This window comes from Pristiophorus japonicus, chromosome 26 (genome assembly GCF_044704955.1).
Source record: "Pristiophorus japonicus isolate sPriJap1 chromosome 26, sPriJap1.hap1, whole genome shotgun sequence".
In the NCBI taxonomy this organism is placed as follows: domain Eukaryota; kingdom Metazoa; phylum Chordata; class Chondrichthyes; family Pristiophoridae; genus Pristiophorus; species Pristiophorus japonicus.
The window spans coordinates 1575545-1581170 of record NC_092002.1 but is presented as its reverse complement, the minus strand read 5'-3'; positions in this window follow the sequence as shown (position 1 = coordinate 1581170).

The window sequence follows — 5626 nt, the reverse complement described above, 5'->3', positions numbered from 1 at the left end:
TCTCCCTCGTGTACTCGATAACCACTGAGAGAATTGAAGCATGTAGCGCGGAGAGAGAGAGCACCCGAATAAAAATTGCTGCCTTTGTCAATAAATGGGAAAAATAGAGCAACCTTCACAACAAAAGTGATAACGGACAATTCCATTTATATTCCAGTTACAGACAGTAAAACTTCAATGAAGAACAACAGAGACAATCAATTTGTACACAATGTTGCGATGATTGGATTGGTTATTATAGGAATCCGACTGATGGCTTCTCAGGGTATGTTACTCAATCACTTGGTCCCTGTACCTCCTCCTTCCCCAGCTAAACCATCACATTACTCTGTCAGCATTAACTCCCTTTCTTTGCTATTCAAATGTCAGAATTTTTTTCATCCACCGAGTCACTCTGTATTTCTCTGGGACTTGGTCAATGTTTCTATGTCTGCCTTGCATTATCAGTTTTCAATTGTGATCTAATGCCTGGAATGGAATGCTCACACACACTATGGTTTTACAAATGTGTTGCCCTTGAGTTTGCTTCTCGTTTAGCTTTGTGACCTAATTGTTTAAACATCCTGACAAATCACTGCGTGGGCTGATGTTACACAACATTCAGATAAAAGGTAAATCTGTGCATGCAAACTTTTCAGTGGGGCGGTCTGAATGCTTGTATTCATTAAGGCAATGCTTGGCGCAGTACATAGGGAGAGTTGGTGAATAGAGAGCAGAAATCTTTTCAATATCAGGCACTTAATCAGCATTAAGTCTTTCTCGGGTCAAGTGTAACAGGTCCCTGTACAATAAAGCTCCCCCTTACTGTGGTGTGACTGGCTGAATTAAGTTACTTTGATGGAAACGGGTGAATAAAAGTTATTGGGGCAGATTTACCAGTCCTTTGCGCTCAGTTTTTTCCCCCGGAACGGCGGCAATGGGGTGTTGTGGGCGGGCGGTCTGCCTCCAGTGCCCCGCGGGAGTGTCGGGGCCGGTTTTGTGGTGGCGCGGAGAAGCTTTGCCCGGAAGAGCTGCATTGGTGAGCAACACCCCTGGTCGTGACACGGCGAGGTTTGTGTCTCCCGCTCGTCCCGTCCCGGCCCGCAGCGCGCCCCGCACTGACCGTCTGGGGAAACGGGCGCTCCAACCATCCCGACAGCAGAGAGGTGAGCAATGCCGTCCTAAAGCAAGTGCGATTTATTTTTCTTGTAATTGTGTTTACGATTTGTGTTGTGGTGGCCAATACACCGGAATGTTTTTGTGGGGGTTTTCTCCCCGGGCGTCTCTGGGAGTGCTCCCATCCCAGCTCTTTAGTTCAGGAGTTTCCCACGCTGACGCACTAAGAGAGGTGTACAATGTCTGCCTTCGCGCTGCGCCCCACACTCAGGGCCCAGCTGCACAATGTTACTGACTGAGGCGCAAACTGTTCCCAGGCGCTAACTTTACCGCCCCGAAATCATCAAACCCGAAAATCCAGCCCTTTTAACCTCACACACTGGACTTATATCTTATTGATGTGGTGAAAAGGCAAGAAAGAGAAACTGAGAGAGTAGAGAAAGAAAAACAAATGAATGTAGGGAGTACCGATGAGAAGTGGTCAGATTTGTAGCAGCAGGTCAGAATGGTTAATCCCACTCTCCCTGTCACACACGTTCAGGCAATAGACTTGCTCGAGTTAATGAGGAAGGTATCCTGTGACGCTAGTGTCACTGACTACTACATGTGCAGGAAGTGCGTCCAGCTGCAGCTCCTGATAGGCCGCATTGCGGCACTGGAGCTGCGCACGTATTCACTCTGGAGCATCCGCGATGTTGAACATGCCATGAATAGCATGTTTAGTGAGTTGGTCACACCGTAGGTAAAGGATACACAGCCAGATAGGGAATGGGTGACCATCAGGCAGAGCAGTGGAAGGAAGGTAGTGCAGGGGTCCCCTGCGGTCATCTCCCTCCAAAACAGATATACCACTTTGGGTACTGTTGGGGGAGATGGCTCATCAGGGTAAGGCACCAGCAGCCCAGTTCATGGCACCAGGGGTGGCTCTGCTGCACAGGAGGGCTGGAATAAGAGTGGGAGAGCTATAGTGATAGGGGATTCTATTGTAAGGGGAATAGATAGGCGTTTCTGAGGCCGCAATTGAGACTCCAGGATGCTATGTTGCCTCCCTGGTGCAAGGGTCAAGGATGTCTCAGAACTGCTGCAGGGCATTCTGAAACAGGAGGGTGAACAGCCAGTTGTCGTGGTGCATATAGGTACCAACGATATAGGAAAAAAACGGGATGAGGTCTTAAACTGAATTTAGCAAGCTAGGAGTTAAATTAAAAAGTAGGACCTCAAAGGTGGTAATCTTAGGATTGTTACCAGTGCCACGTGCTAGTCAGAGTAGGAATTGCACGATGGCTCAGATGAATATGTGGCTTGAGCAGTGGTGCAGCAGGGAGGGATTCAAATTCCTGGGGCATTGGAACCGGTTCTGGGGGAGGTGGAACCAGTACAAACTGGACGGTCTGCACCTGGGCAGGACCGGAACTGATGGCCTAGGGGGAGTGTTTGCTAGTGCTGTTGGGGAGGGGTTAAACTAATATGGCAGGGGGATGGGAACCTGTGCAGGGAAACAGAGGGAAATAAAATGGAGGCAGAAGCAAAAGGTAGGAAGGAGAAAAGTAAGAGTGGTGGGCAGAGAAATCAAGGGCAAAAATCAAAAAGGGCCACATTACAGCAAAATTCTAAAGGGACAAAAAAACAAGCCTGAAGGCTCTGTGCCTCAATGCGAGGAGTATTCGGAATAAATTAACTGCACAGATAGTTGTTAACGGATATGATGTAATTGGGATTACGGAGACATGGCTCCAGGGTAACCAAGGCTGCGAACTCAACATCGAGAGGTATTCAACATTCAGGAAGGATAGACAGGAAAGAAAAGGAGGTGGGGGTAGCGTTACTGGTTAAAGAGGAGATTAACGCAATAGTAAGGAAGGATATTAGCTTGGATGATGTGGAATCAATATGGATAGAGCTGTGAAACACCAAAGGGCAGAAAAAGTTAGTGGGATTTGAATACAGACCACCAAACAGAAGGGAGGTTGGGGATGGCATCAAACAGGAAATTTGGGACATGTGTAACAAGGGTACAACAGTTATCATGGGTGACTTTAATCTACATACAGATTGGGCTAACCGAACTGTTAGCAATACTATGGAGGAGGATTTCCTGGAGTGTATAAGGGATGGTTTTCTGGACCAATATGTCGAGGAAACAACTAGAGAACTGGCCATCCTAGACTGGGTCTTGTGTAATGAGAGGGGATTAATTAGTAATCTGGTCATGCAAGGCCCCTTGGGGAAGAGTGACCATAATATGGTAGACTTCTTCATTAAGATGGAGAGTGACACAGTTAATTCAGAGACTAGGGTCCTGAAATTAAAGAAAGGTGACTTCGATGGTATGAGATGTGAATTGGCTAGGATAGACTGGCAAATGATACTTAAAGGCCTGACGGTGGATAGGCAGTGGCAGACATTTAAAGATCACATGGATGAACTACAACAATTGTACATCCCTGTCTGGCGTAAAAATAAAATGGGAAAGATGGCTCAACCGTGGCTAACAAGGGAAATTAGGGATAGTGTTAAATCCAAGGAAGGAGGCATATAAATTGGCCAGAAAAAGCAGCAAACCTAAGGGCTGGGAGAAATTTAGAATCCAGCAGAGGAGGACAAAGGGTTTAATTAGGAGGGGAAAAATAGAGAATGAGAGTAAGCTTGCAGGGAACATAAAAACTGACTGCAAAAGCTTCTACAGATATGTGAAGAGAAAAAGATTAGTGAAGACTAATGTAGGTCCCTTGCAGTCAGAATCAGGTGAATTCATAATGGGGAACAAGGAAATGGCAGACCAATTGAACAAATACTTTGGTTCTGCCTTCACTAAGGAAGACACGAATAACCTCCCGAAAATATTAAGGGACAATACTAGTAACGTTTAAAATTCTGATGGGTTTAGAAAGGTTAGATGCAGGAAGAATGTTCCCAATGTTGGGGAAGTCCAGAACCAGGGATCACAGTCTAAGGATAAGGTGTAAGCCATTTAGGACTGAGATGAGGAGAAACTTCTTCACCTAGAGGGTGGTGAACCTGTGGAATTCTCTACCACAGAAAGTTGTTGAGGCCAATTCACTAAATATATTCAAAAAGGAGTTAGATGTAGTCCTTACTACTAGGGAGATCAAGGGGTATGGCGAGAAAGCAGGAATTGGGGTAGTGAAGTTGCATGTTCAGCCATGAACTCATTGAATGGCGGTGCAGGCTCGAAGGGCCGAATGGCCTGCTCCTGCACCTATTTTCTATGTTTCTATGTTTCTATGTTTCTAGCGAGAAGGAGGAACTGATGGAAATCCTTATTAGTCAGGAAATTGTGTTAGGGAAATTAATGGGATTGAAGGCCGATAAATGCCCAGAGCCTGATAGTCTGCATCCCAGAGTACTTGAAGAAGTGGCCCTAGAAATAGTGGCTGCATTGTTGGTCATTTTCCAACATTCTATAGGCTCTGGATTGCAGTTGGAAAGCTGTGGCAGGATCGGTCCAAGTCAGCATGGATTTATGAAAGGGAAATCATGCTTGACAAATCTAGAATTTTTTGAGAATGTAACTAGTAGAGTGAAAAAGGGAGAACCAGTGGATGTGGTGCATTTGAACTTTCAAAAAGCTTTTGACAAGGTCCCACACAAGAGATTAGTGTGCAAAATTAAAGCACATGCTATTGGGGGTAAGGTATTGATGTGGATAGAGAACTGGTTGGCAGACAGGAAGCAAAGAGTAGGAATAAATGGGTCCTTTTCAGAATGGCAGGCAGTGACTAGTGGAGTGCCGCAGGGCTCAGTGCTGGGACCCCAGCTCTTTACAATATACATTAATGATTTAGATGAAGGAACTGAGTGTAATATCTCCAAGTTTTCAGATGACACTAAACTGGGTGGCGGTGTGAGCTGTGAGGAGGACGCTAAGAGGCTGCAGGGTGACTTGGACAGGTTAGGTGAGTGGGCAAATGCATGGCAGATGAAGTATAATGTGGATAAATGTGAGGTTTTCCATTTTGGGGGCAAAAACACAAAAGCAGAATATTATCTGAATGGCAGCAGATTAGGAAAAGGGAAGATGCAACGAGACCTGGGTGTCATGCTTCATCAGTCATTGAAAGTTGGCATGCAGGTACAGCAGGCGGTGAAGAAGGTAAATGGTATGTTGGCCTTCATAGCGAGAGGATTTGAGTACAGGAGCAGGGAGGTCTTACTGCAGTTGTACAGGGCCTTCGTGAGGCCTCACCTTGAATATTGTGTTCAGTTTTGGTCTCCTAATCTGAGGAAAGACGTTCTTGCTGTTGAGGGAGTGCAGCGAAGGTTCACCAGACTGATTCCAGGGATGGCTGGACTGTCATATGAGGAAAGACTGGATCGACTGGGCCTTTATTCACTGGAGTTTAGAATGATGAGCGGGGATCTCATAGAAACATATAAAATTCTGACGGGACTGGACAGGTTAGATATGGGAAGAATGTTCCCGATGTTGGGGAAGTCCTGAACCAGGGGACATAGTCTTAGGATAAGGGGTAGGCCATTTAGGACTGAGATGAGGAGAAACTTCTTCACT